We start from the raw sequence: 22,831 nt of genomic DNA, 5'->3' as shown, positions 1-22,831 counted from the left end.
TTTCTTGCCTCAGCCGATGTCGGACAAAGTAAATAATTGTTTAACTTGTGGGAAACAAATACCTCATAAGGATTTCCACTCTTACTGCCTTCCTTGCTTAGGCCCAGACCACAACGTATCAGCTTGTCTAGCCTGTGCTTCCTTCAACCGACGGACGCTTAGACGTCAGACGGAGTTTGCAGAGGAGTTTTTTGGTCCCGCTTTTGCATATAAAATGCCGTCTGAGACTCCGACTACACAATTAGCTAAAAAGCGCAAGGAAAAGGACCGACACTCGCGGTCCGCGGTTTCGGCTGAAACCATGGTTAGGCCAACCGCGAGTGTCTCGGTTTCGGCTGAAACAGAGTCCTTGGTTCTTCCTTCGGCCGAAAGCATGCCTCCGATTACCGAGGCCTCACAGTGCATGGCTGAATCTGCTACTGAAATTACTGCTACAGTAGCAGGCACCCAGGATTTGTCAGACACTATTCCTTTAGACATTTCTAGCCCTGCACATGGGGCTGCTAGACCCCCTGCTTCGATGTCTATCAAGGCCTTTTCCAGGGCTAAAGCAGCTAAATCTTCTAAGGCCTTATCTGCTAAAGCTCCCTCACACAGGCCTACCTCTAGTTCCCAGATACTCAGCCTGGCTGAGGAACTTATTTCTTTGATCAGGGGATCCCAACCTCATCCAGACAGGGCCTCTCAACCTCCTCCAGATAAGAGGCCTAGGACTGAACCCCCTGAACCTGTCTCTACAGACTGTTCCTCGGATGACTCAGATATTTCAGACCATCAGGAAGGCCCATATTCTCCTTATGAGGATTCTGATGCAGAAGACTCCATTCCTTCTGCTTCTCCTCCTGAAGAATTTTCTTTTGGGGAAACCCTACATTCTATGAGGGAACATTTCCAATGGCAGTGCCAGGATTTTTCAGATTCAAGGAAAAGGCTAAGGACTTTTTTACACTTACCACAGCATAGACCTTTAGCCATTCCTCCAGTACTATCAGTTGTTGATGATGCATATAATGATGCCAGTACTGCCCCTGATTCTCTTCCTCCGGCCCCTGCCAAGCCTGACAGATATTACAGGGTCCCGGACACACACTACCACTTGTATAAGCCCATGTTGCAGACCCAGAAACCATTTCACAGGGCCCTAAAGGTGTGGCAGCTGCCTCTGCCAAAAACCCTCTTCCCTCTGAAAGGGAATCTAGAGCATTAGAGAGATGGGGTAAAAAGGTTTATACTTCTGCTACTCTTTCGGCCAGGGCCTTAAACTGTCAATTTCACATGATTCAGTACCAGGAATTTTTGTTAGACCAGCTAAATAAAAAACTGTCCTCTCCTGAACCTATAGACCGCAAGTCCCTTCAGGATTTGGTACATAACTCTCAGCAGGTCAGTAATCATTTCTTAAAATGTGGCTATGATGCACTGGAGGCTTCCTTTAGATCAGCTATGACTGGAGCAGTGATTCGAAGGCATGCCTGGTTAAAAGAACAATCCTTACCAGACCATGTTAAGTCAAAACTCCCAGATGCTCCTATGGAGAAACAAAGTTTGTTTGGCTCCCCTGCACAGGAGGTTCTAAAGAAAGTGGAAGAAAAAGCAAAATCTGTCCAAACAGTCAAGGATTTCTTACAGGTCCAACCTCCGAGGTTTAGCAGAAATTGGCCTTCGAAGAATTGGTCCTTTCCAGACACCTCCAGAGCACAGAGAGGCAGAAATAGACGCTCAAGAGGCAGAGGTCAATCTAGGGGTGCCTACAGGGGACGTCAGTGGCAACCTGCCAACCAGAGAAGTGCTGCCACAGATGCAACTACAACCACTTCCACAGGACAGACACAATGACTTGGCTCTGGTTCCGCCTACCAGGGAACAACTGGAAGCACCCTTGGGCGGAAAGCTAGCCTTATTTTCCGACAACTGGCATTGCATTACAGGAGACAAATGGACTTTACAAACAATAGACAAGGGCTACAGGTTTCACTTCCACACTCTACCAAAAAAGAGAGGAATGCCAAACCTACCACCAAGCCAAAAAACAGAGGCTCAAAGACAAATCTACAACTTACTAAGGATGAGAGCTATAGAAAAGGTACCACCTATGGAACAAGGCCAAGGATTTTACTCCAGGCTTTTCCTTGTACCAAGAAAAGAAAATCAATGGAGACCTATTCTCGACTTGTCTGCACTGAACACATACCTCATAGTTCCAAAATTCAAAATGCTGACCCTCCAGCAACTTCTTCCCATGCTGGGCAAAGAGTCTTGGCTGGTGACTCTAGATCTCAAGGAGGCATACCTGCACGTCCCTATACGACCAGATTGCAGAAGACACCTCAGATTTCTTGCAGGATCAGAGCATTATCAATTCTCAGCATTGCCCTTTGGCTTATCTACTGCGCCCAGAGTATTCACGAAATGCCTGGCATCAGTAATTGCTCATTGCAGGCTTCAGGGAATTCAGATTTACCCATACCTGGACGACTGCCTAATACAAGCGGACAACAAGACAAAATTAACAAAAGATTTGGAAAATGTCATACAACTGTTGCAAGCCTTGGGATACACAGTCAACTTTCAAAAGTCAAGACTAGTACCATCCCAAAGGATAACATTTTTGGGTGCAGAACTGGATACATCAACTCAGATGGCTTTTCTCACAGAAGAAAAACAAAAGCAACTACCAGTCTATTTCATGACATTAACAACACAAACTCAGCTTACTGCAAGGAAAGTCCTGCAAGCCCTGGGTTACATGGCATCCTGCATAATATTGATTCCGCATGCCAGGCTGCATATGAGAAAATTGCAATGGTACCTAGGGAATGTATGGTCTCAACACAAGCACAGTCTAGAAGCCCAGATTCCAATAATTCCATGCCTGAAACAAGAATTCCTGTGGTGGGCTCAGGCCTGTCAGCTGAACAGAGGATTGCCTTTCCACAAACCACATCCAAGCCAGACCATCACCACGGACGCCTCAGACCTAGGCTGGGGGGCACACATGGAGGACAAGTGCATACAAGGCCTATGGAACCAAGACCAGCTGAATCTACACATAAATCTAAAGGAGATGCTGGCAGTGAAACATGCAATCCAGGCATTCAGACCATTCCTTCAACAAGGTCACCTGCTGATCAGGACGGACAATACCACAGTCATGTGGTACATCAACAAACAGGGAGGTACACACTCATATCCTCTATGCCGGACGGCAATGGACCTGTGGAATTTGGCCCTGAATCTCAACATTCAACTACAGGCCAGGTTTGTACCAGGAAAAGAAAATTCACTAGCAGACACCTTAAACAGAACTACCACGGATGCTCACGAATGGATGCTGCATCCAGATATCTTCAAAACCATAACAAAGAAATGGGGAATGCCAGAGATAGACCTGTTCGCCTCCCCACACAACCACCAATTGAAGAAATTCTGCACAAGAGCATACCACCCACTTGCCTGGAGGGTGGACTCCCTTTCCTTCAGCTGGAAAAACCTGACAGCATATGCATTTCCACCTCTTCCTTTGATGTACAAAGTCCTACTGAAGATCAGAGAGGAACAGCCAAGGGTAATCCTGATAGCTCCAGACTGGCCAAGGCAACATTGGTACCCGCTACTGAGAAGCATGTCTCGGACACACTCATGGCCTCTACCTCTATGTCCCTTACTTCTAACACAGAACAACTACAAGACCCTGCATCCAAACTTGAAAACACTACAGCTAGCTGCTTGGAATATTGCATAAAACAAAATAAACCAGATTTATCTCAGAGGGTTAAAAATATTATCCTGGAGGCACGCAGACCCTCCACAAGGAAAACTTATTCAGCCAAATGGAAAAGATACCTCATTTGGAGTGCAGCAAAGGGAGAAAATGTCTCATTGGCAAACATAGCACACATCCTGGAATACTTAGCAGAACTGTTCCACAATGGCCTGTCCTACTCCTCCATTAAGATTCATGCATCAGCAATTTCAGCAAAATACAACATGGATCCTCCTGTCTTCTCTCATCCTGTACTCAGGCAGTTCTTGAGAGGAATCAAAAATGTAAAGCCTCCAAGGAAACCACCTTTACCTACATGGGATCTCAACTTTGTGCTGGAAAAGTTAACACTTCCCCCTTTTGAACCAGCAGCAACAGCAGACTTACAGTTCTTATCTTGGAAAACTGCTTTCCTGCTAGCAATCACTTCAGTAAGAAGGGTATCTGAGTTACAGGCATTAATGGCAGTACAGCCCTTCCTTATCTTCCATCAGGATAGAGTGTCTCTGAGAACTAATCCTACTTTTATGCCAAAAGTGGTCTCCAGAGTATCATTGAACCAAGCGATTCATTTACCTACATTCTTCCCCAACCCACAGAACAGGGGGGAAAGACTACTACATACCTTGGATGTGCACAGACAATTACGCTATTATCTGGACAGAACTAAGACCAACAGAAAAACTGACCAGCTTCTGGTAGCATATGCAACAGGAGTGCAAGGAAAAGCAATTTCAAAACAGACAATCTCAAAATGGATAGGAAATTGCATTAGATTTTGCTACTCTTTTCATGGAAAGACAACTCCTGAAAATATCAGGCCTCACTCCACAAGAGCTACAGCCACCACTACAGCTTTCCTACGAGGAGTGGCTACCAAAGACATTTTAGAAGCTGCTACTTGGAGCTCCGTGCATACATTTGCCAAGCATTATAATCTTCCTTTATACTCCAGATCCCAAGCAGGTTTTGCAACTGCTGTTTTGCAAGGGATCTTAACTACACCATCTTTATCTTAGTGCCTCCTCCCCCAGTTTGGCTATGGTATTCTACCCATATGTTAGGACTGCAGATGCATCCTTGAAGGACATAGTACAGTTTTGTACCTACCATAAATGTAGATGTCCGATAGGTATGCATCTGCAGTCAGGATTACCCACCCTCCTTCCCCTCTGTGGTATTCCTATATATATATATATATATATATATATATATATATATATATTTTTTTTTGCTCTCTACTGTTTGGAATTATTTGCATTTATCCAAATTTAGCCTTCCTAGAGGGCACCTGGCATCTGGGGCAAGAAACACTGAGGAAAATGGCATCGGCTGATGCCTTTATACCCCAGCAGCTATGACGTCGGGTGAAGTGCGACATCAGCCGAGGCCAGACCCAGACTTTGGAATCCGGCCGACCGAAGGGCTGCCTGAGGCAGGACAACCCATATGTTAGGACTGCAGATGCATACCTATCGGACATCTACATTTATGGTAGGTACAAAACTGTACTTTCTCTAGCTTGTGTAACTAGCTAGGGGTTCTAATCGCACTGCAGTCTCTGTGTGTGTGTTTAGTCAAAAGAGCATGAGTCTGTACTCTGACACCATGTACAAATTGAGCAAAGCCTTGTGGATGGATGGCTAAAAAAAGGAAAAAAATGCTTATCTTTTTTAAGTAATGCCATTGAATGTTGGCACTGTAATAGTCATCTGCCTCTTCTGCTGAGTACTGATGTACTGTGCATGGGTACAGCACATCCATCTGCACATTTAAACAGTACACCTGTGACATACTGGAGAAGAGAGGAGGCACTCGCATCTTAGAAATCTCTCTATTGTGTGTTTATGTATTCAGAGTAAGAAGTGGAAGGCACCTTACACACACAACAGAGATGTTTTCAGAGGCAAGTGCCTTCTCCTTTCCCCTTAGCAATTTCTTTCTCTAGCTCTCTTTTTAAGATTTTGTCAATATGATTGATTCAGCCTCTGAAGTTTTGTTGAATGGCTAGACCCTTTTCTGTGGGAGTGCTTAGTTTTACAATGGAATACCAATTGGTGTGTGTAATCAGAGAGCAAATTTTTGAATGTTAAATCACTGTCACTGTATAATTTTTTTTTTTTTTTTTTTTTTTTTTTGCCCTTAAGAAATAATTATAATCGGTCATCTATTTTTTTAGTCTCATATAGGGATAGTTTTGTGGATATTTGGAGTTGCTGTGTAAACTTTGGCTCTAGATGATTCACTGTTGAAGTGACGCACCAACTCCATGTGCAAAAATGGGAAAAGGAGTTGTGGATGGATGCATTGGATTGGATCTGCATGTTGAGGTGGAATCATCTGTGTGTTGGGTAGTAGATGCATTTGGTATTGCTGTATATGTATCATTAATGATGATGACGGAGTTAAAATGCTAGTACAGATCCTTGAGGAACACCAACAGGGGCTGGTTTGATAGGAAGAGTAGGAGTCTTGCCATCACACAGTTGTGATCGGTTAAATGTATTGGTGAACCATGCTATTGTATTCTTTCTTGGTTATAGAGTTGGCTTGACTTTGTACAAATATACGATGGCTTGCAGTGGGAAAGGCCTTTAAGTTCAGATGTAGAGAAGCAACTAGTTAATCATTGTTTCTGTATTGGTATATTGTATTTAGAAAGGTCACTAAAGCTGTTTCAGTACTGTATCCCATACTGAAACTGTAGTGTTGGGGTGAATAGATTATTTGTTTTTAAATGTAATACTGTTCACCTGTGTAAGCATTATTCAAGAGCTGTGGGTAGTGGTGATACTATGGCAGTTGGCTTGCAGTTTATTAGGTCTGTAAAGGTGCCTTCCTTATGAAGCAGGATTATATAAGATTTTTCCATAATACTGAGATACAGATGTTCTTCGTGTTTCACTGTTGCAGTCATCACATTTGGGTTATCTCTGCCAGGGTAGCCCTCAGTCGGCCCGAATACCAGAGGCTTAGTATTTCTGCGTCAGTTGCCATCGCTCCAGGACTGACGTCAGGTCATCAGTAGTATAAAATAAGGCAGCCTATGCCATTACATCAGTCTTTCTTGCCGAGGAACTTGAAGCAGTTTGCATGAGTGCCAGTTGGTCACTACCTGAGTTTTCATTTTCTGAATTGAAGTTGAAGTCTTCTAAAGCTAAGTACCCCGTTGGGGATCCTTTTTCTTGCTCTAACCGATGTCAGAAAAAGTTAACAATTGCCTCTCCTGCGGAAAGCAAATACCACACCGAGACTTTCATTCTTACTGCGTCACTTGCTTAGGCCCAGACCACAATGTCGTTCGCTGTCCCTTTTGTGCTTTGTTCAACGTCAGAGCTATATGTCTTCGGGCCCTTATTGTAGCTAGATAGTTTCGATCTCAGTCCTCGAATTCCGGTATGGCTTCGGTAAGCCATCCGACAGCAAATCTTCCGACAAAACGTAAGGATAAAGACAAAGGCAGACCGCACTGGTTCAACCCTACCGACGACGTTTCTGTTAAGCCAGACGTCAGTTCTCCGGTCCTCAGTGAGGCACTTTCGCAGCCCCTGATGCCCGCTTCTGTGGATTTGCAGGTCGCTACCGAGACCCTTTTCAGAGTCCGGTATGCTGCGAGACTCTTCATCGACTAAAGATCCTGTGGATGTTTCTACCTGGGACGGGTCTGGAGCCGTTGAGCAGGCACCGGCTTCCGAGGAAGTACTTTGCAGTACCTATTTAAATGCTTAAAATGGTGGAAGACCTTATAATGCTGATCAGGGGAAGCCAAGCTACCCCTTCCAAAAGAAAGAGAGATTTGTCCCTGTTAGTTTTATCTGAACAGGAGTCTGATTACTCTGATGCATCTGAATATGAAGACATGCAACCCCTCTCTGTTGAGGATTCTGATGCAGAGGAATCCATTCCTTCAGCCTCTCCACCTGAGGACTTTCCCATTGGAAATGCTCCCTTAAAGTATGTAGGGTTTCCCCAAAGGAAATGTCAGGACTACCCGGGGAATTCTTAGGTCTTCCACAGTACAGACCTCTGGCCAGTCCTCCTGTCCTGGATGTTGTGGATGATGATTTCATGGAATCTAGTTTGGCATCTGACACCCTCCCTCCTGCTCCTACTGTAGAGTCCCTGACTTTCACAAATTTCTTTTCAAAAATCCTACTGCTGGCCCTGAGGTTATTTATCAAGGGCCTAAAGGAATTAAAGCAACTTCTGCTAAGAATCCCACCCCCTCAGATAGGGATTCCCGGGCATTAGACAGATGGGGTAAAAAATTATGCACCTCTACTACTCTATTAGAGCACTAAATTGTCAGTTCCATATGCTAACATTTCAGCAACATACCATGGAACTCATCAAACAAAAAATATCATCTTTTCCTGCTTGTGGAGAAAATAGAGAATCACAAGAGTTAATGCATTCTGCGAGTCAAGTGACTAAGCACACCTTACAATGTGGTGTTGACGCACTAGAAGCATCTTGCAGGGCAACAGTCACTGGTTCTGTCCTTAGAAGGCATGTTTGGCTTATGGAACAGCCCTTGCCAGACCATGTAAAATCCAAATTGTTGGACGCACCCTTGCACAAAGACAACTTATTTGGTCCCAAGGCAGAGGAGGTCTTAAAAAAGATGGAAGAAAAAGCTAAATCTGTGCAGACAGTTAAGGACTTCCTGCAGGTCCAGCCACCCAGGTTCAGTAGGCATTGCCCCTCCAAGCACTAGTCCTTTCCTGCCCCCTCCAGGTCAGCTCAGCCCTGACCCAGGGGAAGCAGGCCCCCCAGACAGCAGCCACAGGGAATGTAGAGATCTAAGCAATGGAGTTCCTCCTCTTCAAAACCAGGGAGTGCTAACCACCCCCTCATGGTAAGAACTCACAATTACTCTCCACTTCCACCCCCTCCCTCTGCCCACCTGCACTTGCCCCTAGGAGGAAAACTCTCCTTCCACACAAGCACCTCGGCCACCATTACCAACGACAGCTGGGTCCTCAACATAGCGTCCCAGGGATACAAGTTTTATTTCGGCACTATACCAACCCCAAAAGGGTTCCCGGATCCTCCCCCAAACCAGTGGGCAGAAGCCAAAAAGCAAGTCCTTCCCCTGCTCTCTATAAGGGCAGTAGCGCACGTTCCTGCAGAACAGATAGGCCAAGGTTTCTACTCCAGACTCTTCCTGGTATCCAGAAAAGAGGGCACCTGGTGCCCCATCCTTGATCTGTCCATTCTAAACACCTTTCTGATGATACCAAAATTCAGAATGCTCACCCTTCGGCAACTACTATCTCTGCTCTCCAAGGATGTTTGGCTAGCCACCCTAGACCTAAAAGAGGCCTAACTACACATCCTAACATGGAATCCTGCAGGAAATATCTACATTTCAGGGCAGGATCACTGCACTTTCAGTTCTCTACGCTTCCCTTTGGTTATCCACTGCTCCCAGAGTTTTCACAAAATGTCTGGCTCCCTCCATTGCTTTTTGCAGGCAAAGAAATATTCAAATTTACCTATACTTGGATGACTGTTTAGTTCAGGCAGACAGTCAGGAAAAGCTGCTCAAGCACCTGGCCTTTGTAAAAGGACCTACTGACCTCCCTAGGGTATACTATCAACCAAAAGAAATCCAAACTAGTACCCACCCAAAAAAATATATTCTTGGTAGCAAGCCTGGGCACAGCATCCCAGATGGCATTCCTTACTCCAGAAGAACAAGCCTACCTGATGGGTTACTTCTGTCAACTAGCCACCAGACCCCAGTTATCCGCAAGGAAAATCCTGAAAACTCTGGGGTTTATGACTTCTTGCATTCTACTCATTCCATATGCCAGACTGCATATGAGTAAACTTCAGTGGTACCTAAAAACCTTTGGTGTCAACACTCTCAAGACTTGGAAACTGTTATAACAATGATACCTAGTCTAATGTAAGATTTTCTTTGGTGGGCAGCAGCATGCTACCACAACAAGGGACTACCCTTCTCACAACCCCACGCTGCCCAGACCCTCACCACAGACGCATCAGACTATGTCAGGGGTGCACACCTGGACAGCAGATGCATACAGGGACAATGGAGCCCACATCAAATACATCTGTACATCAACCAAAAAGAGATGTTAGCTGTCCAGCAAGCACTGACAGCTTTCAGACCCCTCCTCTCCCTGGGAGCTCTACTGATCAAAACAGACAACACCACAGTGCTGTGGTATATCAGCAAGCAGGGAGGGACTCCTTTCTACCCTCTGTGCAGGCTTGCCATGACCCTTTGGCACACGGCATCAGCCATACAACTACACCTGCCATGCTCTCTAAGCTCTCTGGCAGGCAACTTAAGCAGAAATCTTCTGGACCCACACGAGTGGCAGCTAGACCAAAGAACCTTCACCCTTGTAACTCAGAAATGGGGCACCCCAAAGGTCGACCTCTTTGTTTCCCACTCCCGCCATCAGCTCAGCAAGCTCTACACCAGGGAGTCTCACTGCAAGGCCTGGAAAGTGGCTGCTCTATCCTTCTAGTGGGTCAACCTCTCGGTCTATGCATTTCCCCCACTACCGCTCATTACAAGGGTACTGCTCAAAATAATGGAGGAAAAACCAAGGTCAGTCCTGATTGCCCAATCTGGCCATGCCAGCACTGGTACCCACTGCTGTGCAGCCTGTCACCTTTGCCACCATGGCATCTTCCTCAGATCCCAACACTCCTGACCCAGAGGGAAGGCAAATTCATGCATCCCCAGTTACAGACCCTGAATCTGGCAGCCTGACTTATTCACTAACCACTGCACAAGCTGCCAATCTCAGCAAACATGTTCTAGATGTTATACATGAGGCCAGATGCCCTAGCACTAGAAAGTCTTATACTGACAAATGGAAAAGGTTTTGCACCTGGATCCAGGCTAAGGGAGCCGGGACGGCACAGCTCTCCCTACCTCTCATCCTGGATTACCTTGCTGACCTGCTACACAGGGGTCTGTCCTTTTCCTCTCTTAAAATTCATGCCCCTGCTATATCTGCTCATTTCAGCAGGGAGCCACCTATGTTCTCACACCCTCTCATCAAACAGTTCCTGAGAGGGGTTAACAACTTGAGGTTACCCATTAGAGCACCTATCCCAGCTTGGGACCTAAACCTTGTGTTGGAAAAGCTCACCCTGCCCCCCCCTTTGAACTAGCTCACCCTGCCCTCCTTTGAACTAGCCGCTTCAGCAGAGTTAGTTTCTCTCATGGAAGACAGCCTTGCTTCTGGCCATCACTTCAGCAAGAAGAGTATCCGAGCTGCAAGCACTAATGGCTGTAGAGCCCTTCATCATTTTCCATGCTGACAGGGTCTCCCTCAGGACTGTCCCATCCTTCATGCCAAACGTGGTGTCCAGTGTGGCTGTCAACCAATCCATTTATTTGCCTACCTTTCTCCCTAACACAAAACAAGGGGGAAAGGATACTGCACTCTCTAGATGTGCACAGACAGCTCAGATTCCATCTAGACGGGACTAAATAATATAGAAAAACTGATCAATTGTTAGTCAGCTTTGCTGCAGGAGCAGAGGGCGAAGCCATATCCAAACAAACAATTTCCAAATGGATAGCACACTGCATCCGTTTCTGCTACAAGCAATACGGGAAACTTCCCCCTAAGGTGGTCAGGACACATTCTACCAGAGCAACCTCCACCTCTGCAGTTTTCCTCAGAGGGGTCCCCACCAGGGACATCCTGGAGGCTGCAACATGGACACCTGTTAATACATTCACCAAGCATTACCACCTGCCTATCTTCTCCAAATCCAGGGCAGGCTTTGCCACCGCAGTCTTGCAGGGCATCCTAGCCAGCCCCCAGTCTTCTTGACTGCCTCCACCCTTTTCTTCAGTTTTGGGAATCAACCCAAATGTGATGACTGCAACAGTGAAACACGAAGAACATAGTACAGTTGTGTCCACTTACTATAAATGTAGATGTTAGTGTATTCACTGTTGCAGTCCTGGTTTCCCTCCCTCCCTCCATCCCCCTTGTCTCTCTCTCTCCTTGCAAAGAACTTTTGGTATTTACTTTGTACTGGTGGTGGTCTTCCACCATAACCTTGCTCCCTCTTGGGGGCTCCCGACAGTTGGGGCAAGAAAAACTGATGTAATGGCATCTGCTGCCTTATTTTATACTACTGACGACCTGACGTCAGTCCTGGAGCGATGGCAACCAATGCTGAAATACTAAGCTTCTGGTATTCGGGCCTACTGAGAGCTCTACACTGCCAGGGATAACCCAAATGTGATGACTGCAACAGTGAATACACTCTAACATCTACATTTATGGTTTAAGTGTACACAACTGTACTTTTTCTTGAATGATGACTATAACAGTGGTATAGACTTTTGATTCTGCTGCCTTCCTTAGGTACTCACTTAGATTTTCTGGTGCTTGTGTGGTAAGTTTTATTTTTAAAAGTATTTTTTAATGTGGTCAGCAGAGACCGTGGATATTGAGAGTACAATAATTAGTTTGAATATTGACTGTTGGGCTGGAGAGTTGTCTGTTTAGAGAGAGAGCTGTTTCAGTGAAGTTTGCCAGGGATGGTCTGCACTTCTCTTACCAGGGCTTTTGAATTCTGGCTAAAGCTGTTGCTGCCACCATAGTACCTTTTGTAGGCAGAGTCCATCTGATGGACATTCCAGCTTTGTAAATTCTGGAACATATTAATGCCTGAATTTCAGGTTTTCTTGTAACTTAAACATCCATATATGTGTAGTTACAGAGACATGGCTTCAGAGCAATGAAAGCGCTCACTCTTTTTCTGTATGTAGTGCCTTTCACATCTTCAGACCTAACTGCAGTTGTAAGGGAGTATCTCTATCAAAGACATCAGTGCCTCATGACAGATCAGTTAGAATACCATATTTGAACTCCTAGATGCCCAAATCACCATAAACATGATTAATTACTATTCCATAGCTAGGTAGCTATAGACTACCTTCTATGTCCCCTTCTGGGCACAACAGCTATTTTAACGCTATCTTAACTCATTAGATGAAATACTTATTAAACCCAACAGCAGTTTACTGGGGGACTTAAGCTATCCATGAATAAACTGTCTGATCTGCAGTGTCAATGGTTGGCATGCCCAGTCCTTCCTTAATGTTATAAATGCTCTCTCTTACATATAGTTAACTATCCTACTAGAGACTAAACTGTCCTTAATCTTAGTACTAACAAATATGTCCACTTGTTGCCCATCTCTGTATGTATGATCCTGCTTTGTTAAATCAGAATATAAATTGGTGACCCTTTTCCTTTAAAACTGGTGGTATTTGGCCAGTAAATACCTCTGTACTTAGGGACATCTCAGAAGCAAACCGCCGTCAGTTACTTGATGACCTAAATAAATTCAACTGTAATCCTCTGCTGGATCCCATTGCTAAAGCTGATGTCTATGCCTCTGATTTTAAATTCCCACTTAAATAGCTGAATTGTTAATGCAGTCCCTATCTGCACCAAATACAATAAGAAATATATGTTGAAATACCCATATGAATAAATTATATGACATTGAAAGAAATTAATTGATGTCTATAAGATGTCACATTTAAGCAAAGTTGTATAGAACTTAAGGGAGCTAATAAGATGCTCAAAGTAGAATCTGAACTTAAATTAGCCATTCAAATCAAAAATAACTATCTTACTTTACTAATGTCAAGAAATTAAGAAATAACTCCAATGTTCAGAGCTAGTTCACAGTAATACTGTACTCACTGATGGAAAGGAATTAACTCAAGAGGTTGGATACAAACTCTTCTGTCACCCAGTGGATAACCAACTGGCTCACAGACAGGACTCAGGAGATTATAATTGTGGAGTCCACCTCAGAGGCCAGTCACAAGTGGAGTCCTTCAGTTATCAGTCCTTGGACTGCTCCTTTTTGGCATTTAATTCTCTGAAGTCAAGGCCAATGTCATTGGTCTCTGGCTGAATAAATTTGCAGATGATTGAAAATTAGGAGCTGTCATTGAATCCCACACTGACACAAATGTTCTCCAGGAGGGGCTAACACAGGCAAAGCTGGTGTCAGAGCCATGGACTAAAACTAAATGGTAAGAAATGCATAATAGTATCCTTTGGGAAGTCCTCCATCCTTGGTAACTAATGTATTGACAACACACCCCTTAGAGTTGACTGTGTAGTCAGGGACTTAAGGACACACACAGATAGTAATCTAGCCTTTGACCATCACATGTCTGCAGTAGTGTGGAAGTCATTCTAAGGTGTGCACCTTATAAACAAAGGTATGGCATCTAAGTCCAAGGAAGTCATTGTTCCACAGCATTCATCAAACCTATCATTGAGTACAATGCCCCCTTTGGTATGTACCTAGCCAGGCATTTCCAACTGTTGAAATGTCCACACAGAGGTTCCTCATTAAAAGAATACAGGGTATAAGTAAAGTGTCTTATAAAGACCACCTCAAGGCCCTATCCCTGTATTCTGTCTCCTACAGTCTTTTGAGGGGAGATCTATGCTTGGCCTACAGGGAACTGTCAGACCCCACTCTTGACCGCCTGCATATCCACAAAAGAAACAATACCGGCATTACCCATTCTAAAGACTAAACCTTGCCTGTGATATAAATAGGACCTGCTGGAGAGACCTGTATGTATCCCAGAGACTATGGAACAGGCTCCCCATCCATGTGAAGCAGAGTTCCTCCGTAATCCAATTCAAGTGCAACTTGGACTGTTGGATGGGGAACTGGAAATTCATCCCTGGTTTGGCACCTATGTCTCTAATGGACCACGTAACCTGTAAATGATTCATCTCCCAGGTCCCTACTTACACTTATCAAAGGTATCAGAACTTGTCAGAGGTTTGGGATGCATGGCTAGGCTTAAAAAGACTCTTGTGGTCATTAGCCTAGTAAGCACCTATGAACCTATAGTTATCCTAGCTGACAAGTATCGTACACGTTGTACTCCACCAAAAGTTATAGCTGTTCCATATATTCCACAATCCAGCCATCCTCTTTAATTACTATGGAACAAGTTATCTCAGCCTCATCAAAATCTAAAATCTCCTCATCTGTGGGTCCTGATGGTATACCAGGTTGCTTATCAGTTTCAAACATAGCCTGTCTGGACCCCCTACTTAATTTCCTTAGTCTTAAGCTTTTTCACTGGTCACATTCCTGAAGCCTAGAAAACCACTGTTGTAATTCCACTCCACAAGGGTAGCCCAAACACAGACTCTGCTAACTATAGAACCATTAGTCTCACTAGCCTTGTATGTAAAGCTATGAAATGTCTCAGACCTCATCAGTCTGAACAATAAAAATGTCTTAGCCCTGGAATTCTCTCATCTGACCTTGCTGCCCCTATTTAACTTCATATTAACTATCATACCCTTATAGCTACCGCTCCCTCCAGTTGTATTCCACAGCATTATTAGTTGCGCTGCAAACTTTGGCTTTTTCTCACCTCAGTATATTCATAAGATTGTGTTATCTGTGGTTCTCCACCTTCCAGTATTTGAATGTAACATTCCATACTCATAAGTCTCCCTTATAAGCATCATATTTGATATTTGTTACCTTTTCTCCTCCCAGCTCTCCTAAGCACCAGCACTGCTCGTACTGATTGCTTTTCTTTGTGCTTTCATTCGTGTGTGTCTGGCTCATCCCACTTAGTTTGCCTTCACTGCACTCAAGCTCACTCCGTTCCTCTACCCTACCTACATTCCCACCCACCCCTACTTTCCTCAGTTATTTTCTTTAAGCCACACCCCTAACACCACTTCCACCAACCACATCATGCCATTGCTACTACACCACTCCCACATTACCCTTCAACCAACCACAATACACCAATATCTCCACTTGGCTATACCACTCCCATACTAGCCCTTCTTACTCTCACTGCTCCTCCTCCTTCAAAGGATACACAACACTAACCGGACCAGTAGCAACATCATCTGCTTCCGTCTTTACAACCAGTGTTAAGTAACACTTCCATACCAAGGCCCACATACCAACACACACAGGTCAAATAACAATTACATTTACTTCATTACTTACCTGCTCCACTTAAATATCTATATGCAATCATTATTACTGATAATCCTCATACTACTTGCACACATTGCTTCATTCCATAACTATCCACCCAACACAGTACCCCATCATGACACTTCTACCAGTTACATTACAATAGCAATACCTCTCACCCCCTACATCACACCATCTATCCAGCACATAATCATGTATCCTCATACCTTAAAATTACTCTCACGCCATACCAATAAACTATCCACAAAACATGACAAGTACATTACAAACTTTATAAGAAGCAAAGTTGACATTGCAGCTAGACTATCTCACTTTGGAGGTGTGCATCCTAATCCTGGCCCAACTGGTAGCAATATCCACTTAACTAACCATAATCCATCTCATAACACATTCCAACATCGTATAAAAATTCATACTAAATATGAATGTCAGAAGAATCAGCAAAAAGGTTTACAACCTTCATGCTGCTCTATCCTTATATTCTCCAGACATAATAATATTAATGGAAACTTGGCTAAAACCTGACATTTCCAGTAATGAAATTTTAGCAGACTAGCACCAGGCTATAATAACCTATGTAATGACCGTAAATCTGAAAAAGGATGCAGTGTGGCTTTACTGTGTAAAAATCAACAAAATGTAAAAACCTTAGATTTACAACCACCTACCTTAGGCAATGCAGAATGTATATTTGCAAAACTAAACATTAATCCCAAAAAGTGCCAATTTAATCAGTTGCTACATACCACCCATTCTGGAAACCCTACTTGACTGGGCCTCTGAATTCCTACATCAAGAAGCCATCATACTAGGAGACTTTAACATTGACTGTTAGCATGCAACTCTAATTCTCCCAGCAACTTCACTAACCACCATGTTTTTTTCTCAGCTCATCCAGTCTCCCACTATAATTTAGAAGTCCACCAAGAGACGGTCAATATTTGACTGGATTATGACAAATAGGCCAACTCTCAGGATCCCTCCCTGACAGCCTGAGTGACCACTTATCTACATTTATAATAAGATATTGCATGTAACAAGAAAAGCCCACCAATTACCAGATAATAAGAAACAAGAAAAAAATTAAATACATGTAGCTTTACTGATGCACTAAAAAGATGTAAAGACTCCTCTCAAGAATCTCAGTCTTAACAAGGGTGTTCAGTACTTAAATTCTACCTATTTGGATATCTTAAACTCCCAGGCCCCTCCCAGAACTGTCAGGGTCAAATCTATCTATGCTCCCTGGATGAGCAAAGAGACTAGATCCCTGCTGCCAGAGATGAAGCTTGGGCCCACTGGCACAAAACTCCATCCTATACAGACAAACGGGTATTTCTCAAACTCTGTAACAAGTCAAAGAAATGCATCCAAAGGGACAAAATTACCTACTACTACTACATACAAACTAAATATCAAAATAACCCCCAAAAAGTCTGGGCGGCCATTAACAGCATTCTCTTTCCTGGAAAATTGGGTACTCCCCTCCAACCATAACTGATACTTCACTTAATATTGCCACTCCTTTCAACAATTTTTTTCACGGAATCCAGTTTTGCTCTAGCTAACTCTCAAAGCCGTTCATCCTGCAACCAAACACCAAAGTACCATATTAAAAATAATGGTGCTACCTTCCAACCTGTCTCTACTGAACTTAAGAAACTAAAACCTGCCACCTTAGCCACTGATAAACTGCCAGCCGAATTTTTGAAAATAGTCACCTATGCCATTGTATACCCTGTATCTATTCTCATTAATTGTTAAATAACCAAAAATCTAGTCCCTGGAACCTGGAAAATTTCTCACATTATTCCCCTCCACAAAGGGGTAATTCAAAACACTTAAACCAACTATCAGTCCATAGCAATACTCTCACCCTTGTCCAAAGTCCTAGAGAGATGTATACACACACAAATCATGGATTATTTGAACACCCACAACCTTCTCACAAAAACTCAACATGGCTTCAGGGCCCATCGCAGCCCTACAACAGCCCTCACGTCATTTACTTGTATAGTAAACAACCACAGAAATAATGGCAGAGTAACGTCTCTTATCTTTCAAAATCTTTGCAAGGAATTTGATATGGTTAACCACAACACATTTATCAAATCCCTCTCAGAACTAAAGCTCAGCAAACCTACCATTACTGGGTTTCAAAGCTGTTTAACAGGTAGATAAGCAGTACAGTGGAGGCAAGAACTCTCCCCTTTATTACCAGTAACACTGGGTGTTCCCCAAGGCTCCATCTTTGGTCCTTTAGTAACAAGTGCCATACATCCTCTCTTCATGCCTCGGTTATCCAATATGCTGATGACTCTACACTAATCTGTTACTCTCCTTCCCCTCATGAACTTCAATTACAAACACAGGCCTCTTTCCTTTCTGTGGAAGAATGGCTCATCAACTCTGAAGTAATACTAAACCCCCAATAAAACAAAACTCATTTTCCAGCCTACTAATCACTCCACTCTATACCCACGTTCACTATCCTTTCTAACAATAAGACTATTATCTCTCCTGCCACTCACACTAAACTTCTCGGAGTTGAAATAGATTGCAACATGAAATATGACACTCACATCTCACTCACGATAAATAAAGTGCATAAATTAGGGGGACTATATTCCTAGAAATAAACAGTTCCTCATAAACAACACCAGGGCTAAAATTGCACAAACGCATCTCATCTCTACACTTCTGTTTGCTTCCTATGTCTTCATCAATCTCTGAAAATTAGGTATAGCAAAACGCATTGCCGCCCATATCAAACACACCATTGCTCAGTCCTTAATTGAATTGGCTTGGACTTCCCCAACTTCTCCTTTACAACCAGCTCATACCCATAAGATTCTTTACTACCCCAGAAAAATCCATGCATTACAAAACATTATACATTCTTACTCTAGTACTAGGGTCCTACGCTGCAACAGTAAACCTCTCCTGCAAGTCACTAAAGCCAACAATTCTGAAGGAATCTCCATCTGTTCTAATTTCATTGCTAAAATATGGAACTCCTTGTCCACTAACGTATCAGCCACCAAGTCCTTAACTCTGTTTAAGAAATCTCAAAAAATGCACCTACAAGCCAATTGGATTTGTAACTGTGACTCCCCAGGCTAGAATAGCTCCATTATTGCTCATTCCTCTCTCTTTTCTCTCGACTGTCACTCCTTCCACTAGGTCGCACTCCTTATTCCTCTCTCTTCTGCTCAACTGTCACTCCTTCCACTGGGTCCCATTCCTTATTTCTCTCTCTACCGCTCAACTGTCGCTCCTTCCACTAGTTCCCATTCCTTATTCCTCTCTCTTCCACTCAGCTGTCATTTCTTCTACTAAGAATGGACACCTGATGTACACTTTGTACAATCAAAGCAACATTCAGTACAGTTTAAGGTGTTTGTATCTTTATACCTGTGTTGTTTACCATGTTTGCTTCCACCTTTGTTGATGTACAGTATGAAATCTTATTGTCCTAGGTTTATTAGATGCAAAATGTATAGTGTTAAGCTTCTGTACCTGTAAAATGTACTTTATTAGTTTGTTCTTATATGTGGAGCTTTTCTCCTTGGGCCTCTGCTGAAAAGGACACATGTCCAGTCGGACCTTCCCAGTAATCAAATGTCAAATAAATAAGTAAATAAATTGTCATCAGTTTGGTTTTGTCAAAGGAAGGTCCTTCTTCTTTAACCTCATAAATTTATTTGAAAAAGTAATCACAGCAGTGGATAACAGTTATGTAGTGTTCCTTGTTCATCTCTAACACATGTCAAGAAGGCTTGAGGTTTCATTTTGATGCTTTAATACATATAAACACATCAGGATGGGTAGCAGTATCCCTAAATATGAACAAACTAGTTAACAGACAGACCTTACATACATACATGCTTACATCTCAACAGCTAACTACAAAATGGCAGTCTAGCTTACACATGGTCAGTATGTATACACATGCTCAAGCCCTTGGATAGATTTTTAAAGGTATATACACATATGTTGATCTACATGTAGTACATACAGCATATCTAGAACTGGCCAAGCCCTTTAACACTATTCCTATTAAGGCATTATTGACTGACTTTTATAAATTTGAGTACAAATCCCTGTGCTGTACAATGGATGGCTAACTTGTTATCTGACAAACCCATGTGGTTAGAGGTGCAGGTACCACTTCTGAAAGCAAAAAAGTTACCAGTGATGTTCTGTGTGGGTCTTTGTTGGGCCCTCCCTTATTTGGCATCTCTTTCTCAGACCTTTAGGCCATCACTTCTCAGCTTTTGTTATCCAAGTTTGCAGATGACTGTAAATTGTGCGTTATTCAATCTTCCATTGACCCACAATTGCTTCAATATGGTAGATCATGTTAACAGTTGGTGCAAGAACAATGATCGCCAAAAATATTTAGTTTAGTTCGTCTTAGTAAACGAAACATTTTAACATACTGTATAGGGGATACACCACTCAAATCAGACACTGTCATAATGGATCTAGACATTCTTGTTCATAATTCCTTACCTCTTGACCATTGTCTCCACAGTAGTTTGGAAAGTCTTCTGTCTGGTTAACCTAACTTCCAAAGGCATCTCCACCAGATCCAAAGAAGTCTTAATTCCCCTTTATTCATATCTCATCAAGCATGTTCATCTTCTTCTTTTGGCTGTTCCCGTTAGGGGTCGCCACAGCGGATCATCTGTTTCCATTTCTTCCTACCCTCTGCATCTTGCTCTGTCATACCAACCACTTGCATGTCCTCTCTCACCGCATCCATAAACCTTATCTTAGGCCTTCCTCTTTTCCTGTTTTCTGGTAGCGTCATCCTTAGCATCTTTTTCCCAATATACTCAGCATCCCTCCTTAGCACATGTCCAAACCAACGTAATCTTGCCTCTCTGGCTTTGTCTCCAAACCTTCCAACCTGGGCTGACCCTCTAATATACTTATTCCTAATCCTGTCCATCCTCGTCACACCCAGTGCAAATCTTAACATCTTTAACTCTGCTACATCCAGCTGTAACTCCTGCCTTTTTGTCAATGCCACTGTCTCCAACCCATATAACATAGCTGGTCTCATTGCCCTCTTGTAGACCTTCCCTTTCACTCTTACTAGTACTCGTCTGTCACAAATCACTCCTGACACTCTTCTTCACCCACTCCATCCTGCCTGTACTCTCTTCTTCACCTCTCTTCCACACTCACCATTACTCTGAACTATTGATCCCAATTATTTTAAACTCATCCATCTTCGCCACCTCTACTCCTTGCATCCTCACCATTCCTCTATCCTCCCTCTCATTCAAACACACACATATTCTGTCTTAGTCCTGCTGACCTTCATTCCTCTTCTCTCTAGAGCATATCTCCATCTCTCCAGGGACTCCTCCACCTGTTCGCTACTCTCACTATAGATCACAGTGTCATCTGCAAACATCATAGTCCACGGGGACTCGTGTCTGATCTTGTCTGTCAACCTGTCCATCACCATTGCAAATAAGAAAGGGCTCAGAGCTGATCCTTGATGTAATCCCACCTCCACCTTAAACCCATCCATCACTCCCACCGCAGACCTCACCTCTGTCACACTACCCTCATACATATCCTGTACCACTCTTACATACTTCTCTGACACTCCCGACTTCCTGTTACAATACCACAGCTCCTCTCTAGGCACCCTGTCATATGCTTTCTCTAAGTCTACAAAACCACAATGCAACTCCTTCTGACCTTCTCTGTACTTTTCAATCAACACACTCAGAGCAAACATTGCATCTCTAGTGCTCTTTCCCGGCATGAAACCATACTGCTGATCACTAATCATCACGTCCCTTCTTAACCTGGCTTCCACTACTCTTTCCCATAATATCATGCTGTGACTGATCAATTTAATCCCACTGTAGTTACTACAGCTCTGCACATCACCCTTATTCTTAAAAAAATTGGTACCAAAACACTTTTTCTCCATTCCTCGGGCATCCCCTCACTTTACAAGATTTCATTAAACAATCTGGTTAAAAACTCCACTGCCATTTCACCTGAACACCTCCATTCTTCCACAGGTATGTCATCTGGACCAACAGCGTTTCCATTCTTCATCCTCTTCATAGCTATCCTTACTTCCTCCTTGCTAATCCATTGCACTTCATGATTCACTATCCCCACATCATCCAACCTTGTCTCCCTCTCATTCTCTTCATTCATCAACCCCTCAAAGTACTCTTTCCATCTGCTCAACACACTCTCCTCATTTGTGAGTATGTTTCTCTCATTATCCTTTATCACCTTTACCTGGTGCACATCTTTCCTAGCTCGGTCCGTCTGTCTAGCCAATCGGTACAGGTCCTTTTCTCCCTCCTTAGTGTCCAACCTTTCATACAACTCTTCTACCTTATCCTTGGCCACCTCTCTCTTTGCCATGCACCTCATCTTCATATACTCCTGTCTACTTTCTTCTTCTCTGACAATCCCACTTCTTCTTTGCCAACCTCTTTCTCTGTATACTCTCCTGTACTTCCTCATTCCATCACCTTGTCTCCTTTTGTCCTTCCTCTGTCCATATGTCATACCAAGCACCTTTCTAGCCATCTCCCTTACTAGCTCTGCTGTAGTTACCCAGCTATTTGATAACTCTTCACTGCCACCCAGTGCCTGTCTTAACTCTTCCCTGAACTCCACCTCACATTTACCCTTTTCCAATTTCCACCATTTGATCCTTGGTGCTGCCCTCACACACCCCCTCCTCCTCTTGATTACCAATGTCATCCTACAAATCACCATCCTATGCTGCCTAGCTATACTTTCCCCTGTCACCACTTTACAGTTTTTAGTCTCCTTCAAACTGGCCCTCCTACATAAGATTATTGAATGTAATATGCCTTTTGGCATGTATTTGTCTAAATGTGTCACTTGGCTTCAAGCACCTTAAAGATTCATAACTAAAAAGATCAGTGGCCTTAGCAAATATTGGCCAGCAGGATATACTTTCATCCCTCTCTGTGTACTCCGTTTCCTAACGACTACTGCATGATGATCTGCGTCAAGCCTTTA

General features: G+C 43.4%; 1 protein-coding gene across 14 annotated transcripts in view; it reads left to right on the top strand.

Moving 5' to 3' along the window:
- The window catches only part of MYO5A (myosin VA), a 4,204,798-nt gene that overhangs the window by 336,650 nt on the left and 3,845,317 nt on the right, over positions 1-22,831 (top strand). The window lies entirely within an intron of this gene.

Source organism: Protopterus annectens, chromosome 7.part1 (assembly GCF_019279795.1).
Source record: "Protopterus annectens isolate FY-2018-M chromosome 7.part1, PAN1.0, whole genome shotgun sequence".
Lineage (NCBI taxonomy): Eukaryota > Metazoa > Chordata > Ceratodontiformes > Protopteridae > Protopterus > Protopterus annectens.
Note: the sequence above shows the minus strand (reverse complement) of the source record. Positions and strands in the feature narration are given on the sequence as shown.